We start from the raw sequence: 25,383 nt of genomic DNA, 5'->3' as shown, positions 1-25,383 counted from the left end.
AAGTATGTTATGAAAGCATTCACATTTCTCATTGAGAAGGCATTCTTCATTCACAGGAAAAAGATAAAGTATCACAGAGTAGTACAACGAAATGTGAAACTAAATTTCAAGCTTGGTGAAAATTAGTGCTATCTGGACTTCTGAAATGTGCTATTTATCAACAAAAAGATGTAAAAAATACCTTTCGCAAGCATCCACAAGGCATTCCTTGTTTACTGTCATCTTGAACACAAGACTATTGCCATATTTACTTCTTGTAAAATGTTCACACGAGGCTCGAAGGGGCGTCATGATTGAGATGAGCAACAATGTGATGAACTGTTGAAGGCATTTAGAAACATTATTGTAATGTTCAGAGCCCTAAACCTGGCTGCATAACTTAACAATGAAAGCATTAGGAATATTGTTTTAATGTTTAGAATTCTAAACCTGACCTGCGTAACTTAACTATGAAAGTATTTAGATACATTATTTGAATGCTAAGAGCACTAAACTTGACCTGCTTAACTACTAAAGCATTAAGGGACATTTTTGAATGCTAAGAGCCCTAAACCACCTAACCTAGCTACAAAAGCATTTAGGGACACACACGATATGTGAGTAGGAAATCATTCTGCACGCACCACTGCAATGTTGTTAGCTCATCTGGAAAAGTTTCAATCAGCCTGTATCTATTCAACATATCTCTGAAATCTGCTAACATTTCCACATGAAATGGGAAGCACACAATAGCTTCCTGTATGGTAAACTGACCAATTCAAAACTTCCTTGTCCATGCGATTTAGATGGCAGCAGGGGGCTGCAACAGACACAACAGTAAACAAATGGATGGTGACAAGAAATGAATCATGTAGAAAAAACAGAAGGGAAAAACTATTCTCAAGCAAAGACTAATCAATAAGACTCCAAAACAGGCCGACCCCCCTCCCTTTTTGGTTCAGTAAAATTACCAGATTACCTGTTCCATTGGCCCAAGTTCCTTTTGTTTTATTACGATTTCATCATGCTACGAATGCAATTTTTACATGGTTCGATTTCGATGTACGTCTGTTAACACATACTGCAGAATTTTAGCGATTACTTAAGGTTTTGTTCAATATATGCTTTTGTGGTTAAGTTACGCAGGTTAGGTTTGGTTCCCTTAGCATTAAAATATAGTCCCTAAATGCATTCTACTAAGGTTCCGATTTACTTCTACATTCATTCACACGCTTCTCTGATATTTACTGTCGCTTGTCGATGAAAAATACCTTATTTACGGGCAAAATAAGTAGCACGATTCTAAAAAACAATATCTCCGGCTTCAGAAAGTCCTCAAGAACACAATTCCGTAAGTACTTTCTCGTCTTTTCTCCTGTAAATTTTAAGTATCCCCCTCACAGTGTAGCAACCACGCGGAAGTTTGACAAGATGACGTGTCAAGGTTGAGTTGTTAAAATGTTCCCGGATATTGAAGATCCTCAAGATTTTCTAATCGAACATGGAATAGTGAAAGAAGAAATGGAATGTCCGAAATGTTCTAGTATGTGTAAGCTGCACATTGCTCGGGATGGGAAATGGCTGTACATATGTTCGAAAAGAGTGCAGGGGCATGGTAAATTAAAGCATAAAAGATATCCATGTGGATTCAAAATCTCTGCAAGGAAGGGTACATTTATAGGACAAAGTAAATTAACTGTTCCTAATATCATAAAATTTTGTAAAATTTGGCTGTTGTTGCCCTACCCAAGACAAGAGTACATCAAATTCGAACTGAACATGTGTTCAATAACAATTGTGGATTGGTCAAACCACTGCCGGCAAGTGTGTGAAAACTGGGTGATTGCAAATTCGAGACCAATAGGAGGTCCTGAACTGGTTGTAGAAGTTGATGAAGCAAAGTTCGGAAAGACCAAAAGATGTTTGAATAGAAGAACACGTCCAGTTGGGGGTCAGTGGGTGTTTGGAGGAATTGAAAGGCAGAACAGTGATAGTTTCTTCATGGTTCCTGTAGAAAACCGCAACGAACAAACTCTGCTGCAAGTAATACAGCAATTCATTCTTCCTGGAACAATCATTATTTCAGATTGCTGGAAAGCATATATAAACTTGCAGGGAGCAGAATACACGCACCTCAGAGTTAACCACAGTGTGGAGTTCATCGACACACCTGCAAGTGGACATATCCATAATCAAAACCAGCAAAGAATGAGAGGCGCCAATGTAGAAGTTCATTCTCAAAACATCGAAAGAGCCTGGCGTAATGTCCGTCATTCCATCCCAATGTTTGGTTGCAAGAAACATCACATCACGGGTTACTTATCGGAGTACCTCCTCAAGAAAAAATTCCCACTTGAGAGAAGAGTCCATGAATTTTTTAAGCATGCCGGTCACATGCAATATATTTAAGTGTTGTGAAAGTTATTTTTTTTTTTCGGTGAAATTAATAAAATGATTTTTTTTTTGGTGAAATTATTTTTTCTAAATTTTCGTAACCTAACTTTACATGAATGGTTTGTGGAACAAGTTTCGATAGCTCTTTGTGGAAAAATTGTCGATGAAAAACATTTTGTGAATAGCCTGTGTGACATTTATAGGTTCATACGTTTGGCAACACTGCACATCATCTGACAGTACTGCATATCAGCTGACGACAGACAACGTGAGTCAAGCTTTGGCCGCCGAATTAGGAACGACAAATAAAGAATCATAATGTTAAAAGTAACGTGTTTTTCATGGGAAAAAAGTTATCGCCAGCTTGAAAAATCTTCCGCTATGTATATGAGGTAAGTAGCAATGATTTTTATTTGAAAACAACCGAGTTTAATGTGTCTCCGGCTTATACTACTGTTACCGGAATTTCTGCAATAAGAAACAGCACTGGGACTGTCAAATCAGTCTTCTTAAAGGAATTTGCTTTTTAAAAACGCAGTGCAAGAAAACCAGGGAAACATCGTAACATTCTCAAGTTGTTTTGACATAAGATGAACAAAAAAGTATCAATACTAAGTAATGTGACTTCTGGAGTTGGATTCAATAGTTATAGAAACTTTACAGACATAACAATTTATGAGCAGAAGAGTAATATTTCAGCAAGCTCTTCAGTACCTTCACTGTGTAACCTGTGGGGCACCTCAAAAGGTGGACTGTTCAGTACTGTGAACATGTCAGTATTCTAATAGATATATTACAAGAGAACTTTCTCTTACTAAGAGAAAGTTCTCAGAACTTTAATAACATTTATTCCAAAGCTAGGAAAGTACAAAGAGACTATGATGAAGAAATGAAGAGACCTAGAACACCCAGCCGTCAAATAGGAGGAACAATGCACCAGCTGAGAACACAAAAGAATATTAAAAAGTAAACCATTATCGTCCATTTTTTAACCATTTTGTAGTAGAATTGAACTCACGTTTCTCTGAACACAGTAAACACATTGCAAAATTACAGCAACTTATTACAAAAATGTTAAAATTGTTATCCCTCATTCACTGGAACAGTGGTGAAAATGTTGGATGGTCTAGTTGATAGTTTGGCCGGCATCTGCTAGAAGCACTGAATTTCCATTGCAAATCTCTTCCATTGCATAGTAAGCACTTACTGTGAACAGTCAGTAATAGTGCCCGCACTATTCATTCCACTGTTCCGCACTGTTCTCAAATAAAGTTTCAACATTGTGAGATAGATGGCAGCTTAGTTCATTACGATACCGAAATGTAATTGCAAGATTAATGATAGGCCCAGGTTCCTTTTGTTTTATTGCGATTTTATCATGCTACGAATGCAATTTTTACATGGATCGATTTCGATTTATGTCTGTTAACACATACTGCGGAGTTTTAGTGATTACTTAATATTTTGTTCAATATATGCTATCATGGTTAGGTTAGGCAGGTTAGGTTTGGTTCCCTTAGCATTAAAATAAAGTCCCTAAATGCATTCTACTAAGGTTCCGATTTACTTCTACATTCATTCCCACGCTTCTACGATATTTACTGTCGCTTGTCTACTGAGAATATCTTGTCCATGAGAAGTGCGTAAGGTAATTTTCAAGTTGTTTTTTTTTAACATAAATAACTTTTTTCGAGTCCAAACAGCGCTCATTACTTTAAGGAAAGTTCAAATTTTGTGTGACAATGATTTCCAAAATCATAAAACAATTGGAACCGTTACCTTAATGATATACTTCGAAGTAGATTTCTGTTCTTTTTTTTAAGAAGTGTAAAGAATATGATAATGGATACGAGACATACACACAACTTTGTCAGGTCCAGCACCACCCCCCCCCCCTGCTCCCCAACAAACTTCCGGTCATCACTGTCCAGATTTTAATTTATGAAATATAGCAACCCTAATCAGGTAAAACTGTCAAAGCCGGGAATTGGCTGTAACTAGTTTATTCTGTAATTGTTGACATTCATACTTACTTATTCTGGGCATGAGTTTACAATACCGGACCACTCTCCAATTTCTATAAAATTTCACCTACTTACTAATTTCGGTGTCCTGATGACATATCTGTGGTTCATATTTGGCTGTCCTTTGTTAAAATTGTACATTTACGTGTAGAACTTGTAAAATAACCTTGCGATTTACAACGGTGATTGTCCATACACAGCAATTCGGAACCATCTTTCTTTCGCAATTCGTTAATGGTCTTCCTTTACGCACAACAATCTTGCTGATGTCAGACGAGGAATGCCTACAAGGTTAGGTTAGGTTCAATTAGCATAAATACAAAGAAAAATTAATATTTTAGCTAAGAGATATATACCTTGTCTTGCCTGTTGATTTCTTCATGTTGGGAAAATGGCATCTTCCATGGAGCTATTGTTCTTATGGTAAGGTTACGTTACGTTAAGAAAACATAGTTTATATCGTTTTTTTCTCGATTTCCATACTTGACTGCCAATTATTACATGCAGTTTCGTGATTAGGAGTTCACAATTAGTGAGTAGGCAAAATTTCATAGAAATTGGAGAGTGGTCCGGTATTGTAAACTCGTTCCTTATTTTGCATTGCGAAAGATTGTTTAACAAGGGATTTCACTTTTTTTTTTAAACAAAATTAGTATCTATTGTCGACATATCGAGTAATTATTGTTCATTCTTTTCTCGCTTCCTGAACACGCAAAATGGTGGGCAAATCTTGACTAGCATTGTGTTTCAAACGGCAAAGCAGTGTTTCAACATTCTTAACAGAAAAATCCTATCCTGCATAGCCCCAAAAACCATTCGGGATAGTATGACCATCCACGAATAGCCCCAAAACCATTCCCGCATAGCCCCAAAAAACATTCTGGATCGTATAACCATCCACGAATAGCCCCACGCACCATCACGGTAAGGTTAGGTTAGGTTGCTTTAGGTTGGGCAATATAGTGAAAAACTGTGTGTTTGGAAACACTTACCGGGGGATTACGTCATCAGATGCTCGCAATATCTGGTTCAAGTACATGGATGGAAATGCAAGCAACAGCCATTCCCGCATAGCCCCAAAAAACATTCTGGATCGTATAACCATCCACGAATAGCCCCACGCACCATCACGGTAAGGTTAGGTTGCTTTAGGTTGGGCAATATAGTGAAAAACCTTATTTACGGGCAAAATACGTAGCACGATTCTAAAAAACAATATCTCCAGCTTCAGAAAGTCCTCAAGAACACAATTCCGTAAGTACTTTCTCGTCTTTTCTCCTGTAAATTTTAAGAAATCCGTCTCCGGCTTATACTACCATTACCGAAATTCCAAAACTATCAGGAAATTGCAGACATTTGGTGTGTGGAATTACGTAATTTCCTTCCCATCTGTATCCTGTTCTATGTGTCTCTAGTTTAGGAGACTAAAATAAATCTGAAGAATTTTTTTTGAACAAGCAGATGGAACGGTAACAGTTCCGATTGTTTTATGATTTCTCCTAGCACAAAGACTAATTATCATAGAATTTTGGAAATCATTGTCACACGAAATTTGTACCTTCCTTAAAGTAATGGGCACGGTTTGGACTCGAAAAAAAATTACTTATTTTGAAAAAAAAACTTGAAAATTACATTATGCACTTCTCATAGACAAGATATTCTCCGTCGACAAGCATTTTTCATCAATCATGCATCTCCGTTGTGCGATAGCTCGTGCCGCCATTACCGTTGACTACGTGAATCAAATGTTCCGTGCGTTTGGATGTAACTCAACCTTGACACGTCATCTTGTCAAACTTCCGCGTGGTTGCTACACTGTGAGGGGGTTACATCCAAACGCACGGAACATGTGACTTCTGGAGTTGTATTCAATAGTTATAGAAACTTTACAGACATAACAATTTATGAGCAGAAGAGAAATATTTCAGCAAGCTCTTCAGTATCTTCACTGTGTAACCTGTGGGGCACCTCAAAAGGTGGACTGTTCAGTACTGTGAACATGTCAGTATTCTAATAGATATATTACAAGAGAACTTTCTCTTACTAAGAGAAAGTTCTCAGAACTTTAATAACATTTATTCCAAAGCTAGGAAAGTACAAAGAGACTATGATGAAGAAATGAAGAGACCTAGAACACCCAGCCGTCAAATAGGAGGAACAATGCACCAGCTGAGAACACAAAAGAATATTAAAAAGTAAACCATTATCGTCCATTTTTTAACCATTTTGTAGTAGAATTGAACTCACGTTTCTCTGAACACAGTAAACACATTGCAAAATTACAGCAACTTATTACAAAAATGTTAAAATTGTTATCCCTCATTCACTGGAACAGTGGTGAAAATGTTGGATGGTCTAGTTGATAGTTTGGCCGGCATCTGCTAGAAGCACTGAATTTCCATTGCAAATCTCTTCCATTGCATAGTAAGCACTTACTGTGAACAGTCAGTAATAGTGCCTGCACTATTCATTCCACTGTTCCGCACTGTTCTCAAATAAAGTTTCAACATTGTGAGATAGATGGCAGCTTAGTTCATTACGGTACCGAAATGTAATTGCAAGATTAATGATAGGCCCAGGTTCCTTTTGTTTTATTGCGATTTTATCATGCTACGAATGCAATTTTTACATGGATCGATTTCGATTTATGTCTGTTAACACATACTGCGGAGTTTTAGTGATTACTTAATATTTTGTTCAATATATGCTATCATGGTTAGGTTAGGCAGGTTAGGTTTGGTTCCCTTAGCATTAAAATAAAGTCCCTAAATGCATTCTACTAAGGTTCCGATTTACTTCTACATTCATTCCCACGCTTCTACGATATTTACTGTCGCTTGTCTACTGAGAATATCTTGTCCATGAGAAGTGCGTAAGGTAATTTTCAAGTTGTTTTTTTTTAACATAAATAACTTTTTTCGAGTCCAAACAGCGCTCATTACTTTAAGGAAAGTTCAAATTTTGTGTGACAATGATTTCCAAAATCATAAAACAATTGGAACCGTTACCTTAATGATATACTTCGAAGTGGATTTCTGTTCTTTTTTTTAAGAAGTGTAAAGAATATGATAATGGATACGAGACATACACACAACTTTGTCAGGTCCAGCACCCCCCCCCCCCCCCTGCTCCCCAACAAACTTCCGGTCATCACTGTCCAGATTTTAATTTATGAAATATAGCAACCCTAATCAGGTAAAACTGTCAAAGCCGGGAATTGGCTGTAACTAGTTTATTCTGTAATTGTTGACATTCATACTTACTTATTCTGGGCATGAGTTTACAATACCGGACCACTCTCCAATTTCTATAAAATTTCACCTACTTACTAATTTCGGTGTCCTGATGACATATCTGTGGTTCATATTTGGCTGTCCTTTGTTAAAATTGTACATTTACGTGTAGAACTTGTAAAATAACCTTGCGATTTACAACGGTGATTGTCCATACACAGCAATTCGGAACCATCTTTCTTTCGCAATTCGTTAATGGTCTTCCTTTACGCACAACAATCTTGCTGATGTCAGACGAGGAATGCCTACAAGGTTAGGTTAGGTTCAATTAGCATAAATACAAAGAAAAATTAATATTTTAGCTAAGAGATCTATACCTTGTCTTGCCTGTTGATTTCTTCATGTTGGGAAAATGGCATCTTCCATGGAGCTATTGTTCTTATGGTAAGGTTACGTTACGTTAAGAAAACATAGTTTATATCGTTTTTTTCTCGATTTCCATACTTGACTGCCAATTATTACATGCAGTTTCGTGATTAGGAGTTCACAATTAGTGAGTAGGCAAAATTTCATAGAAATTGGAGAGTGGTCCGGTATTGTAAACTCGTTCCTTATTTTGCATTGCGAAAGATTGTTTAACAAGGGATTTCACTTTTTTTTTTAACAAAATTAGTATCTATTGTCGACATATCGAGTAATTATTGTTCATTCGGTACTATTATCGTATGGGCAAAACACCTCCGAATCATATATTTCGGACTTCTTTACATTGCTAACGTGTTGCGGAACATTTCTTAAGGCGAAATAATGCATTTCTAACTAAGATAATGTTTATTTTCTCTATTTACGAGTACTTACTGTTACTTGTTGTTTCGAATCTGTAACACATTATGGCCGTGATAGCATACTGGTTTAGGGGGCGTTCTGAGAGTGTTTTGTCGATTTATGCAGTGGTGCAACCTCGTTCACCGGAAAATATCTACTTTCGTGCACCTATTTGAAATTATGCTAATACGTCGCATTTACGTGTAGAACTTGTGAAATAACCTTGCGATTTACCACGTTCATTGTCCATCTTCCTTTCGCAATTCGTTAATGCTCTTCCTTTACGCACAACACTCTTGCAACCTTGAACATTGACGTCAGACGAGGAATGACTACGTGGTTAGGTTAGGCCTGTTAGGTTAGGTTCCATTAGCATAAATACAAAGAAAAAATAATATTTTCGCTAAGAGACGCGTTACCTTTGTATTGCCTAACATGAAAAAGGTCTCTCCTGTGACGTCAGAACACAATGTTGCTAGGGTGTTGTGCGATAAGTGACACCCATTCGGGTCGGAACCATCTTTCTTTCGAAATTTGTTAATGCTCTTCCTTTACGCACAACCATCTTGCAACCTTGAATATTGACGTCAGACGAGGAATGCCTACGTGGTTAGGTTAGGCCTGTTAGGTTAGGTTCCATTAGCATAAATACAAAGAAAAAATAATATTTTCGCTAAGAGACGCGTTACCTTTGTATTGCCTAACATGAAAAAGGTCTCTCCTGTGACGTCAGAACACACTGTTGCTAGGGTGTTGTGCGATAAGTGACACCCATTCGGGTCGGAACCATCTTTCTTTCGTAATTCTCTTCCTTCCAACCTTGAATATTGACGTCAGACGTGAGACGATGAATGCCTACGTGGTTAGGTTAGGCCTGTTAGGTTAGGTTCCATTAGCATAATTACAAAGAAAAAATATAAAAAACCTCTCTCCTGTGACGTCGGAACACAATGTTGCTACAATGTTGTGCGATAAGTGACACCAATTCGGAAAAAATGGCTTGTTCCGAACTCGACAGGTGGTTCTAGTGAAAACACGGCGAGGCTGAAACACTGGCTACGGGGTTGCATCGTCTTAACACACGGAACATTGCACTCTCATGCAAAAAGCAAATGGCGTGAGGAGAAACAGCGTGTCGGACAGAGATTTTCGCAGAAAACAACACGCATTCACATTAAAATGGATCAAATCTACATTCAGGAACTTCCAAAACGCTCAAGAAAATGATTTCCGTAAGTACTTTCTCCTGTAAATTTGAAGGAAATTTCAAGGAATCCGTTTTGCCCATACGATAATGTTACCGTTCATTCTTTTCTCGCTTCCTGAACACGCAAAATGGTGGGCAAATCTTGACTAGCATTGTGTTTCAAACGGCAAAGCAGTGTTTCAACATTCTTAACAGAAAAATCCTATCCTGCATAGCCCCAAAAACCATTCGGGATAGTATGACCATCCACGAATAGCCCCAAAACCATTCCCGCATAGCCCCAAAAAACATTCTGGATCGTATAACCATCCACGAATAGCCCCACGCACCATCACGGTAAGGTTAGGTTGCTTTAGGTTGGGCAATATAGTGAAAAACCTTATTTACGGGCAAAATACGTAGCACGATTCTAAAAAACAATATCTCCAGCTTCAGAAAGTCCTCAAGAACACAATTCCGTAAGTACTTTCTCGTCTTTTCTCCTGTAAATTTTAAGAAATCCGTCTCCGGCTTATACTACCATTACCGAAATTCCAAAACTATCAGGAAATTGCAGACATTTGGTGTGTGGAATTACGTAATTTCCTTCCCATCTGTATCCTGTTCTATGTGTCTCTAGTTTAGGAGACTAAAATAAATCTGAAGAATTTTTTTTGAACAAGCAGATGGAACGGTAACAGTTCCGATTGTTTTATGATTTCTCCTAGCACAAAGACTAATTATCATAGAATTTTGGAAATCATTGTCACACGAAATTTGTACCTTCCTTAAAGTAATGGGCACGGTTTGGACTCGAAAAAAAATTACTTATTTTGAAAAAAAAACTTGAAAATTACATTATGCACTTCTCATAGACAAGATATTCTCCGTCGACAAGCATTTTTCATCAATCATGCATCTCCGTTGTGCGATAGCTCGTGCCGCCATTACCGTTGACTACGTGAATCAAATGTTCCGTGCGTTTGGATGTAACTCAACCTTGACACGTCATCTTGTCAAACTTCCGCGTGGTTGCTACACTGTGAGGGGGTTACATCCAAACGCACGGAACATGTGACTTCTGGAGTTGTATTCAATAGTTATAGAAACTTTACAGACATAACAATTTATGAGCAGAAGAGAAATATTTCAGCAAGCTCTTCAGTATCTTCACTGTGTAACCTGTGGGGCACCTCAAAAGGTGGACTGTTCAGTACTGTGAACATGTCAGTATTCTAATAGATATATTACAAGAGAACTTTCTCTTACTAAGAGAAAGTTCTCAGAACTTTAATAACATTTATTCCAAAGCTAGGAAAGTACAAAGAGACTATGATGAAGAAATGAAGAGACCTAGAACACCCAGCCGTCAAATAGGAGGAACAATGCACCAGCTGAGAACACAAAAGAATATTAAAAAGTAAACCATTATCGTCCATTTTTTAACCATTTTGTAGTAGAATTGAACTCACGTTTCTCTGAACACAGTAAACACATTGCAAAATTACAGCAACTTATTACAAAAATGTTAAAATTGTTATCCCTCATTCACTGGAACAGTGGTGAAAATGTTGGATGGTCTAGTTGATAGTTTGGCCGGCATCTGCTAGAAGCACTGAATTTCCATTGCAAATCTCTTCCATTGCATAGTAAGCACTTACTGTGAACAGTCAGTAATAGTGCCTGCACTATTCATTCCACTGTTCCGCACTGTTCTCAAATAAAGTTTCAACATTGTGAGATAGATGGCAGCTTAGTTCATTACGGTACCGAAATGTAATTGCAAGATTAATGATAGGCCCAGGTTCCTTTTGTTTTATTGCGATTTTATCATGCTACGAATGCAATTTTTACATGGATCGATTTCGATTTATGTCTGTTAACACATACTGCGGAGTTTTAGTGATTACTTAATATTTTGTTCAATATATGCTATCATGGTTAGGTTAGGCAGGTTAGGTTTGGTTCCCTTAGCATTAAAATAAAGTCCCTAAATGCATTCTACTAAGGTTCCGATTTACTTCTACATTCATTCCCACGCTTCTACGATATTTACTGTCGCTTGTCTACTGAGAATATCTTGTCCATGAGAAGTGCGTAAGGTAATTTTCAAGTTGTTTTTTTTTAACATAAATAACTTTTTTCGAGTCCAAACAGCGCTCATTACTTTAAGGAAAGTTCAAATTTTGTGTGACAATGATTTCCAAAATCATAAAACAATTGGAACCGTTACCTTAATGATATACTTCGAAGTGGATTTCTGTTCTTTTTTTTAAGAAGTGTAAAGAATATGATAATGGATACGAGACATACACACAACTTTGTCAGGTCCAGCACCCCCCCCCCCCCTGCTCCCCAACAAACTTCCGGTCATCACTGTCCAGATTTTAATTTATGAAATATAGCAACCCTAATCAGGTAAAACTGTCAAAGCCGGGAATTGGCTGTAACTAGTTTATTCTGTAATTGTTGACATTCATACTTACTTATTCTGGGCATGAGTTTACAATACCGGACCACTCTCCAATTTCTATAAAATTTCACCTACTTACTAATTTCGGTGTCCTGATGACATATCTGTGGTTCATATTTGGCTGTCCTTTGTTAAAATTGTACATTTACGTGTAGAACTTGTAAAATAACCTTGCGATTTACAACGGTGATTGTCCATACACAGCAATTCGGAACCATCTTTCTTTCGCAATTCGTTAATGGTCTTCCTTTACGCACAACAATCTTGCTGATGTCAGACGAGGAATGCCTACAAGGTTAGGTTAGGTTCAATTAGCATAAATACAAAGAAAAATTAATATTTTAGCTAAGAGATATATACCTTGTCTTGCCTGTTGATTTCTTCATGTTGGGAAAATGGCATCTTCCATGGAGCTATTGTTCTTATGGTAAGGTTACGTTACGTTAAGAAAACATAGTTTATATCGTTTTTTTCTCGATTTCCATACTTGACTGCCAATTATTACATGCAGTTTCGTGATTAGGAGTTCACAATTAGTGAGTAGGCAAAATTTCATAGAAATTGGAGAGTGGTCCGGTATTGTAAACTCGTTCCTTATTTTGCATTGCGAAAGATTGTTTAACAAGGGATTTCACTTTTTTTTTTAAACAAAATTAGTATCTATTGTCGACATATCGAGTAATTATTGTTCATTCGGTACTATTATCGTATGGGCAAAACACCTCCGAATCATATATTTCGGACTTCTTTACATTGCTAACGTGTTGCGGAACATTTCTTAAGGCGAAATAATGCATTTCTAACTAAGATAATGTTTATTTTCTCTATTTACGAGTACTTACTGTTACTTGTTGTTTCGAATCTGTAACACATTATGGCCGTGATAGCATACTGGTTTAGGGGGCGTTCTGAGAGTGTTTTGTCGATTTATGCAGTGGTGCAACCTCGTTCACCGGAAAATATCTACTTTCGTGCACCTATTTGAAATTATGCTAATACGTCGCATTTACGTGTAGAACTTGTGAAATAACCTTGCGATTTACCACGTTCATTGTCCATCTTCCTTTCGCAATTCGTTAATGCTCTTCCTTTACGCACAACACTCTTGCAACCTTGAACATTGACGTCAGACGAGGAATGACTACGTGGTTAGGTTAGGCCTGTTAGGTTAGGTTCCATTAGCATAAATACAAAGAAAAAATAATATTTTCGCTAAGAGACGCGTTACCTTTGTATTGCCTAACATGAAAAAGGTCTCTCCTGTGACGTCAGAACACAATGTTGCTAGGGTGTTGTGCGATAAGTGACACCCATTCGGGTCGGAACCATCTTTCTTTCGAAATTTGTTAATGCTCTTCCTTTACGCACAACCATCTTGCAACCTTGAATATTGACGTCAGACGAGGAATGCCTACGTGGTTAGGTTAGGCCTGTTAGGTTAGGTTCCATTAGCATAAATACAAAGAAAAAATAATATTTTCGCTAAGAGACGCGTTACCTTTGTATTGCCTAACATGAAAAAGGTCTCTCCTGTGACGTCAGAACACACTGTTGCTAGGGTGTTGTGCGATAAGTGACACCCATTCGGGTCGGAACCATCTTTCTTTCGTAATTCTCTTCCTTCCAACCTTGAATATTGACGTCAGACGTGAGACGATGAATGCCTACGTGGTTAGGTTAGGCCTGTTAGGTTAGGTTCCATTAGCATAATTACAAAGAAAAAATATAAAAAACCTCTCTCCTGTGACGTCGGAACACAATGTTGCTACAATGTTGTGCGATAAGTGACACCAATTCGGAAAAAATGGCTTGTTCCGAACTCGACAGGTGGTTCTAGTGAAAACACGGCGAGGCTGAAACACTGGCTACGGGGTTGCATCGTCTTAACACACGGAACATTGCACTCTCATGCAAAAAGCAAATGGCGTGAGGAGAAACAGCGTGTCGGACAGAGATTTTCGCAGAAAACAACACGCATTCACATTAAAATGGATCAAATCTACATTCAGGAACTTCCAAAACGCTCAAGAAAATGATTTCCGTAAGTACTTTCTCCTGTAAATTTGAAGGAAATTTCAAGGAATCCGTTTTGCCCATACGATAATGTTACCGTTCATTCTTTTCTCGCTTCCTGAACACGCAAAATGGTGGGCAAATCTTGACTAGCATTGTGTTTCAAACGGCAAAGCAGTGTTTCAACATTCTTAACAGAAAAATCCTATCCTGCATAGCCCCAAAAACCATTCGGGATAGTATGACCATCCACGAATAGCCCCAAAACCATTCCCGCATAGCCCCAAAAAACATTCTGGATCGTATAACCATCCACGAATAGCCCCACGCACCATCACGGTAAGGTTAGGTTGCTTTAGGTTGGGCAATATAGTGAAAAACTGTGTGTTTGGAAACACTTACCGGGGGATTACGTCATCAGATGCTCGCAATATCTGGTTCAAGTACATGGATGGAAATGCAAGCAACAGCTTTCGTGCATCGGACGGACATTATTATAGAAAAATACATGAATTAGCGGCGAAATACATTGAAAAATGCGAGAAAACACTTCTACGACCTTCCGAAATTACACAGAAACTCAATTCCGAAAGTACTTTCTCCTGTAAATTTAAATTCTTACTGCGTACATATCACAAACAAAACGAATCAGACTTCTCCCTTGTTCTTGTTAACAGAAACAAAACATTGAGCGAAAATTTATAAATTATTGGTGAACTTAAACTACTATATGTACATACGAATACCATATTACCATTGGATAAATTGTGTCCACCGGTTTATTCTTCCAATCCAACCCCGAACTATCCTTAAAGTTACCTTGCCTTGACCTATGCTATGCTTTTTCCCTACTTTCCTCTATGGGGCTTGCTTGCTGTTTCTTGGCTCACACCGCCTATCCTTTGCGATTTCGAGCCAGCGGGACTGATTGATGTGTTCCTACTTCTTCGTGTCTTCTTCCTCGGTAATCCTTATGGCACTTTCACAATTCACTTTCACTTTCACTCGTGATTTTCACTAAGGGGGGTATCCTGTGGGGTATGTTACACTGTAGTTTTCCTTGTTGACGTTTTTTTTTTTTTTTTTTTTTTGTTTGTTTACATGGCGATGTTGTGTTTTCGTGCGACGCTATATAGCGCCCACATAGTGGGAGCTCGAGGCTGACTTATTAAGGTTGAGATTGACACCGGAAATGGAACATCTAATCGAAGTAGGGTTTTGTAGAACGTTTCCCGATGGACTTGTCGTAAGGGGCATTGGAAAATCAGATGCGTTATTGTTTGGCTGGGTTCTCCGCATTGGCAGGAAGTTGAGGGTACCGTGTGTATTCTCGCCAAATGTTGATTCACGAGTACGTGACCCGTGCGCATTCTCAAGGTGAACACGATCACTGCCCGAGGTAGATTCAGAGATTGATACCAAGGTTGTTTTGTACCGATATTCGCATTCCACTTGTAGGTTGTTGTGGTTTGGATTTCTTGGGTACACCATTCATGTTGTATTTTCATTTTTACTCTGGGGAGCAAGTCTGTATAAGGTAATCGTAAGGGAGTTACGTGTACAAGTGACCGAGCTTGTTTTGCGTAGTTATCTACTAAATCTTGGGATTTGTTTTGATTGGTATGGGCCTTAATGTAGGTGAAGGTCACTTTCTGTCCCCGTTTTCAAAGTCGTAACTTTGAATAAGATAAGGAAAGATAGTAAGTTTGTGGGCTGCCTTGCCAGCTCTGGACAACGTTTGGAGCACGCTCAGGGCGTCTGTCAGGATAAGAGACTGTGGAATGCCCGATGTTAGGATATGAAGTAATGCTCTATAAATTGCGTAGCATTCCGCCGAAAAAATTGACGCGTCGGGAGGTAGTTTAAATTGTCTAATGATATTCGTGGACGGGATATAAAATGCAGAACCGACGTCGGTATCGTCTTTTGATCCGTCCGTATATATTAGTGTAGCCTCCGGCCATCTTTCTTGATAATTTCCATGTGCCCCACGGTCGACGTAGTGGAGATCTAGGTTTGGCTCTATGGGGATTTTTAGTTGATATATAAGTGGGTGATCGTGGGTAAACAAGGTTGACATGTTTAAAACAAAAGTGTTTAAAACACTTTGTTTTAAACGTTTAAAACACACGGCTTTGTTTTTTTACAAATGTTTTAAATGTTTAAAACAATGTGTTTTAAACATGTTTTTTTACGAGTGTTTAAAACACATTTTGGTGGTAGATATTTTATAGTCTGTGATAATTTTTTTGTTTGTCAACACTGTTTCTCACTTATCGCACAACACTTGAGCAACCTTATGTTCTGACGTCACGGGACAAAGCTTTTTAATTTTAGGCTAAATGCCTATGGGTGCGTTCCGAAAGTCTTAACGAAACGAACGCATTCAACGAAAATAACTGGGCTCGTGAATCTGGTGAAACCAGTTATTTTACGGACTTATGGGACACTAGGCGAAAGCGCAGGCGCAGCGTTTTGTTTAGAGAAAGTTTCCGCATGGCGTCAGCGGAAGGAATGTTCTTATGGCAGAAATAAACTCTACTGTGGACACAGTTACTCATTTTAATCACATTCTAAGAACGGTCAAGGCATACTCATCTTGTGCATGTTGCTTCATATCGCTATCTGTTAAAATTATAATACATATTCCGAACTAGTGCAGTTTGAATCCATCAGCACGCGCTTTGTCTGCAAGGTGCAGACGATTTTCACGGAACAAACCAGCCTCCTGGCCCGTGCGTTTGGTGAATCTCGTTCTTGCACGAAACGCACGGAATGCGACTTTTGGGACAGCATAATGAAACTCACGAAACGCACGGAAGCACTTATGGAACGGCCAGTTACCATAACTCGTTTAACGCGTTAAACTCGTGTGACTTTCGGAACGGGCCTAATGTTGTTAGGTTAGGCAAGCTAGCAATGTATGCACAAGGTAGCAATATTGTTGTGCGACAAGAAAGACCCGTGCTTTACTGTAGAAATTGAAACCTCAGTTCCTTGTTTCGTATCGTCCTGTAAGTCTGAGGCTGGTGGAAGCTGGAAATAGAATCTAATATCTAAATACACAATGCGTGATTTTGATCATGACGTGATTTTTTTTTCTTTTGCGATACGATTCATTGGTCTGTATAACTGAATGAAGCGCAGATGCTTACTTTTGGTAACATAATTTTGTACTTTGAAAGATAAATTCATCTGGAGAATCTATTATGACACTGCAGGTTGTTTTCTGCTATATAAACTGTTCAGGCAGCAGGAAATATTTCACCGTGATTTTTTCAGGACGAGGATAGTAATTCTATAATATTTAGTTTCTTGAAATTTAGATGAATATGAATCCTAACCTACTTCAGTAGTGGGGGGAAAAGGGGGGCTATTACCCACAACTTTTGTCCCTGCAGTCACGGGCGCCGACTTGTCAAAATTATTGGGGGGGGCCCTCTGATCACTGAAATAAATTAATGAATGACTCAGTCTCTCCCTTTTTTAAGTTTTGGACTCAGTGTTCGGAATCTCATAAAAGCTAGGAGTGTGCGGGATCCCGAAAAGTCAGGACCGGGATCGGGAAAAAAATTTCCCGTTCCGATACGGACTTCGGGAAATGATTTCCCGAATTTTCGGGATTCCGTGCAGTCGGGAAATACCGAATTGTCATTTGAAAATGTCGTTATTTCTCGACGTTTTCTGCATTGTCAATTTCTGGAACTTACCGTAAATTGTTAGTTTTTAATCCAGAAATCACTTAAAGTGAAAATGACGTGTATAATTCGAGATTTTCAGAGCTTCGGGAAATTTTGAACATTTCCCGACTCAGTAAGGAAATTGAAAAATTTTCCCGTCCCGATCCCGTCAAGCACACTCTTAATAAAAGCCCATGAATTCCTCAAAAATATCATTTTTTTATTCACAATTCGAATGCAGAATGTTAATTGTCCACGGATGGATATGTCACAAGTTTCGTCAACCATAATAGCAAAATATTCCCGACTTTTATTATCTGCTACCACGGAGCGCGAAACAGATCTCCCTAATATATCAATGATCTCGTTCTGAATGTCATGCGAGAGCAATTTGTAACCCGAACGTCCCATCCCCTACCCTAGTTCATGCACATCGTCTTTTGAAACTTTTTTTAGTAAACATTTTAACAATACTCATAATTACATACGTAGTATATACTAGTAATAAATCATGCGTTTTGCTGTCTCTGGTCATAGCCTCCCAGAAGTTGATGGTTTAGCGGTTTCAGTCCCCCAAAGTTGATGGTCTAGAAAATTTTAAATGTGTATTAAAAGTTAAGTTTATGTGGCACAATTCAGAGTAAACTTTACAAGAGAAGCAAAATAATACATTAGATCCTCTTAAGCAAATTTATTTGGGGGGCTCTGCCCCCACATTGTTAATATTGGGGGGATCGAACCCCCCCCAGACCCCATGGAGTCGGCGCGTATGCCTGCAGTAGAGGTGTGCGGGATCCCGAAAAGTCGGGACCGGGATCGGGAAAGAAAATTTCCGTCCCGATCCCGACTTCCGGAAATGACTTCCCGACTTTTTAGGATCCCAAGCAGTCTGGAAATTCCGAATGGTCATTTTAAAACGTCGTCAATTCTAGACGATCTCTGCATTGTGGTTTTGTACCAGAAGTGCAAAAACAAGCACTTAAGATGGAAATTACGGGTAGAATTCGAGATTTCAAGAGCTTTGGGAAATTTCGAACACATCCCGTCCCGAAAATTTTCCGACTTTTTTGGGAAATTGAGAATTTTCCCCGTCCCGAATGTCGGGATTTAAAGAATTTCCCGTCCCGACCCAAAAAATTCTGTCCCGCACACCCCTACTCTGCAGTATGGTTAATCTTATTTCCAAAGGTAAATAAACTGTCCTTGTCGCCAATGTACTCATAAAAATGAGTATTTTTTCTCTTTAACGACTTTAACTATAATTTACTGGGAAAAGGTTGAATTTGTTTTGTTTAAAACATGTTTAAAACATGTTTTTTAACTCATGTTTAAAACTATGTTTAAAACAAAAAAACATGTTTTAAACAAAAAAAAACAGTTTGTTTTGTTCTTTTAAAAAAAAACACAAATTTTGCCAACCCTGTGGGTAAAGGACAGCTGGTATGCCTCGGTATCTATAAAATAACAGTATAAGAAAAAGTATCGGGGGTTGGAATGATCGATGCTCTTTTCGATCTCCCATTGTCGTTGGATGGCGAATTCTCTATTGAAAGGGTGTGGGTGAGTATCCCATGTTTTAAGTAAAAATTTTACGGCGAGTTTTTTCCGTCTTTGTGTGAGTGATTGTTCATTGCTCTCGAGATATACACTCACATTAGGACTTGAAGGCATTATTCCGAGACAAGTGCGTAATGTCTGTCTTTGCAATATATCTAACGAATTCAGGAGTTTTATATTCGCCCCGCCATATACTGGGGCTGCGTAATCGTATAGGGAACGAAAGCAATTTTTATAAAATAGTAACATGATGTATGGATGACTCCCCCACTTAGTGGTGGCTATACTTCGTAATATGTTAATAATTTTTTTCCCCTTTACTTTGAGGTATGCTATGTGAGGTCTCCACGTTAATTTTCTGTCAAAAAACAACTCCGAGATATTTATAGGATTCTACAAGAGGTATGTTTTGTATACGTGAGATATTGTTGGGATAGGAAAGGGGTTGTCGAGAATTGAAAATTATTATGTTAGATTTGGGGGGTGAAAAAGTTAGTCCTATATTCCAGAGATTATCCCGAAGTACTGTGATAGCTCGATTTAGAGCCAGTATGCCTTGGGTGGCGTCCGATGTTTGTTTATAACAGCATAAATCATCTGCATATTGTAATATTTTAAAATCAGCGAGATCTAAGTGGTGGATGTGTTGAGTATATATGTTGAAAAGTAAGGGACTGAGGGGGGATCCCTGTGGGATTCCGGTTCGAACTTTGCGGGTCCCGTCTACTCGATCGTCGAACCAAAATACAAGATTTCGTTCATTATATAAGTTCCATATGATATTAACCACCGAAGGGTGGATCTGTAATTTTTCTAAGACATTGCAGAGTATTGGTATATGAACAGAATCGTATGCTTTCTCTATATCTGTGAACAGGCTAAAACAATAATCTTTAGGTATCTGACTATTTTGAATTGCTACAGTTAGTGTGGATACGGCATCCTGACTGCCATAATTGATCCGGAATCCCATTTGTGTTGGGGGAAAAACTGTTGTTTTTCGAGGGCCCAGTTTATTCGATATTGTAAGGTTTTTTCAAAAAGTTTAGTTATTACCGGAATTAAGACAATGGGGCGATACGAGTGTGCGTTGTTGCGGGGTTTGGATGGTTTGAGGATATGAATTACGATATGGTTGTTCCAAGTTGATGGGATAATACCTGTATGGTATATTTCATTATATATTCTGACAATGGTTTGAAGACCTTCTTCCGGCAAGTGGCGAAGGACGTCATATGTAATGCCGTCATATCCCGGTGCGGTATTTTTTAGTGAGTCCAGAGTATTGATGAGTTCTAATGCGGTTACCGCAGGAAAGTCATCTGTGAATGAGGCATGTAATCTTTCGTCGTGTTTGTAACCAAAGCTAACCGAAGAGGGTGTTAAGAAAGAAACGAAATCATTTTCCCAGGTTCGGTCAATCGTTTTTACCTTACTTTGGGTTGGTTTACGAAGGGTATTAAATTTGTGCCAGATGGAGTCACTGCGATCTAATGTGTTGCAAAAATGTTGCCATGCTGCTCTCTTCGCCTGGAGATAAATTTTTTTGGCTTTCGCTTGCAAGCGTTTTAGTTCAAGCAAATTAGCACGAGTACGGTATCGTTCATATGTGCGAAGTTGATATCTTTTCCTGATTTTAATGGTTTCGCATTCTCGCGTCCACCAACTGATGGATGGATATCTGGGAGAGGGACGAAAGCGGGTGCGTGTTGCACTGTAATCCATGGCGACCGTGATCGTGTCGATGAGATTATCGTAAGCTACATGGATATTTCGGAATGATAAGATTGGTATATATATCCTTGTGAACGTGTCTTTGAACGCCTCCCAGTTAATGGAAGCCTTAGTCCATCTCCGCACTGGGGGAGTCTGCCTGTTTGTCAAGTTTGAGTGTCGGGACGGAGAATGACGTCTGATTAATAAAATGGGTGCGTGATCGCTGCCCCGTAAGTCTTCTTCTTTATCCCACGAGAACTGGGTGAATATTTCCGGGGACGTTATCGTCAGATCGATGCAAGAGGGGTGATTCCCGTTTAGAGGGAAGTGGGTGGGGGTTCCATCATTACTGATGATGAGATTGTTCTCGGTAATCAATGTGTCTAATACTTTACCGAGTCTGTCATCATGTGGGTTTCCCCACGTTGAATGATGCCCGTTAAAGTCACCTAGTAAGGCAATAGGTCCCGGAACGTGTTGTCTCAGTTCTTGGAGGTCTCTTGAGCTTATGCGTTGGGAGTTGGGATGGGAGGGAATGTATATCGATATTACCGTGAAAGTTCGGAGGAATATGGAAGCGCGAATGGCTACAATTTCTGCTTGAAAATCTTGTACTAGTCTTATGTCATTCGGAATCGGCACCTCTGTATGTTGTATTTGTTCATGTACAAATATGACAGTTCCCCTATTGGTGGTTGGGGTACCGTATAAATTATAATGCGCGAGGCGATATTTTTCATGTTTGGTACCCTTAACTTCCTGTAAACAGAGAATTTGGGGTTGATATTCGGCAATTAAGTCTATCAGTTCCAATTTTCTTGCAGAGAAACTATTGACATTCCATTGAACGATTATTTCCATTTCCGGTATCTGTTGGAAACCTGGTTCCGTCAAGGTGTGGCTTCTAATATCGCCAGAAGGTTGGATGTTAAGGCTTGGATTTGATGTATTAATTGAATTCGACGGTGGTTATTTGTTGTGTCCCGCACTGCGTCCCACAGATTGGGAATTATTGCTAATATCTAGTTGTAAATTTGAGTTTGCTCCCTTGTTATTTGTGCAGAGGTTGAGGGTTGTGAGGACCCTTTGTGGTTAACCGAACCGGGGTGGCTCGATGTTGTATCGGCAATGGTGGGGGGGCATTGGGAAACGCCCGTTTCCCCACCGGCAAGGATGCACAAATATCTTCCTCTGTGGTTGAGCTACTAGATGAATAGTTGCGAGTTTGTTTGCGCATAGGATTATGCGGTTTCTTGTTCCGGGGTTTGTGGTGCGAGTCATATTCTGGTTGTACGAAGGTAGTTAGGGGTTCAGGCGTATGGGCTGGAGGGGCGAGGATAGCTTGTCGGAAGGACTGGCGTCTCGCGTTTATGGGTAAGGCAGGTTTCGTGTTAGGGGTCGGCGTTTTTAGTAACGGGTATGCCCGGGGGTTGTGTAACGAGTGCAGCACTTCTGCTTTAGTTATTGGCGCAATGTATGTTCCTTGAATTCTATGCTTAGCCTCAAAAAATGAGATGTTGTCGATTGCCATACGGTTTTGGATGTCAGTTGCCTCTTGCCATTTGGTACAGGTTTTATCATTGGCTGAATGGGCCTGTTTGCAGTTAATGCATCTGGACCTGTGAGACATGGTCCTTCATGTCGGTCCGACCCACAATGTCCACAAATTGCTCGAGATCTGCATTGGCCCGCTGTGTGATTATAACGCAGGCAATTTTTGCATTGTAAAACAGGGCGAATTCGGGGTTTCACCTCTTTGATTTCGCGATTCAAGATAACAAATTCTGGGAGTCGAGTGCCGCTGAAGGTGACACAGATAACTCGGGCATCTTCGAGATGGAAGGATCCATCGTCCTTCCAGATCTTCTTTTTTTTGTCGTGTCACACTCAGTATCCGAATTGGACCCGAGTCCAAGCCTTCGATGATGTCGTCTTCTGTGATATCCAATGCCACACCAAAAATTAGCCCTTCCCTTTGAATAAGTGAGAGGGGTACGCGAGCAGTAACCGCCAACTTCGCGAGAGTGGTTGTATTCTCAACAAAGTGATTGGCATCCTGGCCCGAGGGAAAGGTGACACGTACGCGGTTTTTCCCGCACTGTTCGACAAGTTCCACCGGGATGTCGTTTTTCCTAAAAAAAATTCCTAGACTTCCGCCATTCAAATGGCTAATGTGCTGGGCATGTGGAGTGCCTTCTAGGAGGACCACGTACGGTCCTGGGTGGTCAGTGGGGTAAGTATGTTGTGTCGCAATCATATCAGCAGTTTTGCGGGATTTGACGTTAGTTACACTCTCGCGTTCAACAGAACTTGAGTCGCAAAGTCTTTTCCCATTGCCGTTATCATGACAGTCTGGAATATGGATATCATCGCAAAAGGAAGCACCAGGGTTATCCCCGAGCTGAGCATTGGGTTCTAAATCCATGAAATGGTTTGATTCGGTCATGTTAGATGGGGTATTAAATTAATACACGGTTTAGAAAGTCTGCGAGGGTGGGAGAGAGTAGTTTTCGCCCTCGAGGGGCGTTGTCTATTTCTCCGAATCTGCGGTATGGTATAGCTGTCCTTATAAAGTCTACTCAGAAATGATAACACTTACAATAAAGTCCGGGTCCACTTATTCGGCAGATCGTACTCACTATTCACGAGGTATGAGGATAGACTTCCAGCACCTATCGTGGTTCGCGAGCGACCTCCTCTATGGGGCACAGCTATGGGCATAGACAGCTATGGGCACAATTAGGGGCAGTGTTGCCAACAGCACGAGAGAAAAACGGGCTAAATCGCACCCAAAATTGGGCTAAAATTCACATCCAAGTGGCTAGATTTACAAAGGTGCGGCTGCGCACTGAAAAAAAATCTGGTTCTTAATTCTTGGGTGTTTTGGTGCAAAATTTCTGAAACTCAAGAACCACAACTAATCAACTGTCAAGATGAGGGGCATACGCTCAACCAAATTAAATTTTCTTAACTTAAATAATGTATTTCCCCCTTAAATTGTGGTGCAGTAGATTACACAAAAGAATTACACATTTTCGGAATATTCCTGCTTCATATATATGCAGGCACACGTACACTCACACACACACACGGCCGCACGCAAGAACTAGTCTCTGGGTGAGTCTCACTGTTACGAACGATTCGTCGATTCCGCACCGCACTTCTGTGAACTTTCAAGGACCAGATGCAATGCAACTGAACGAAGATTCGCATTTTCTGGAATCGACGCTATCCGTAATTCGCCTCGGGCTACACAGCATACCAAAACCAGAAACAAGCGGATAAAGTGACAATGTGCACTTGCTACCTGCTCCCCAGGAGGGGTCGCAGGACGAGCTTGCAGGTGCAGAGGAGGGTCGGTTAAGTGATTCTTGTTTGCAGTTTACTGAAATGCCAAAAAAACATTTCATTACTGAAAGGGCTAGATTTGTAGCAAGATTTCTCTCTGTAGGGCTAAAAAGCCCCTTGGGGCTTTTGCTGAATTTTGGGACTGAGTACGTACTCTAAAGGGCCAGTTCTGGCCCCAAAAGGGCCAACTTGGCAACACTGATTAGGGGCATGGTGGGCAGTGTTGCCAACAGCTTGAACGTAAAAGTCGCTAAATCTCCTTAGAAAATCAGCTAGAAAGTCGCTAAATGAAATTTAAATGCTCTAGAAAAAGTCGCTAAATCAAAGGTACTTCTAAAAAATAGCAAAAAGGTGAAAAAATTGAGTACTTGCCTATAAAAACAACATTTCCTTGTCACTTTCCCCTTCCTCCGAACACTGCACTTCTGAAGGTGATGTTGACGGTTGAGGCTGGGATGATGAAAGGCCCTGTGTGATGACAGTAACTTGAGAATAAGTGGCATTTGTCCTGATTATCTGTAAAACAGTCAAAGGAACGTCATAAGTGTAGCATGTTTTTCCCAAACATTTTAACGAGTTTCTAATTTGGAGAATAGACGTTATGGTTTTTGTCTTTAGCCGGTTTCTGAGCTTGGTCTTGACGATATTTAACTGGCTAAAAAGTCTCTCAACTTCAGCGTTGGAATAGGGAAGACAGAGGATATTCATAGCAAAAGTAGCCAGTTCTTTAAATGGGTCCAGCGGCGTCCGAGTATTGAAGAACTTCCATCCAAAGTTCTGCTGTTGATGATATGTTTTCCCACTTGATAATACTTAAGTTGCGCCACTGAAGTATCGATGTCTCCAATAAGAGAAGGTGTACACCCGATTTCTTCAGCTAAGTCAGTAATTGGACTTTTTACCACATTCAAGCAGTCAGGCACGTATTAGCATTAGGTTAGCATTAAAAAGCCAT

The 25,383-nt window shown here is 39.6% G+C and overlaps 1 protein-coding gene across 6 annotated transcripts in view; it reads right to left on the bottom strand.

The window, feature by feature from the left end:
• The window catches only part of LOC145997221 (stimulator of interferon genes protein 5-like), a 96,160-nt gene extending 71,281 nt beyond the window's left edge, over nucleotides 1-24,879 (bottom strand). The window contains exon 1 of one of the 6 annotated variants that reach the window (XM_083133996.1): nucleotides 24,801-24,879. The gene's annotated coding sequence lies outside the window, so the exon portion shown is untranslated. Of the gene's footprint in view, nucleotides 1-623; nucleotides 656-5,389; nucleotides 5,442-14,881; nucleotides 15,176-24,800 lie in introns of those variants that run through there. The other 5 variants (XM_083133995.1, XM_083133999.1, XM_083133994.1 and 2 more) reach the window with 5 other exon arrangements.
• Between the last annotated feature and the right edge of the window lie 504 nt (nucleotides 24,880-25,383).

This window comes from Lepisma saccharinum, chromosome 13 (assembly GCF_977018435.1).
Source record: "Lepisma saccharinum chromosome 13, izLepSacc3.1, whole genome shotgun sequence".
Taxonomy (NCBI): domain Eukaryota; kingdom Metazoa; phylum Arthropoda; class Insecta; order Zygentoma; family Lepismatidae; genus Lepisma; species Lepisma saccharinum.
The sequence above is the reverse complement of the archived record's forward strand: the minus strand, read 5'-3'. Positions and strand labels throughout refer to the sequence as shown.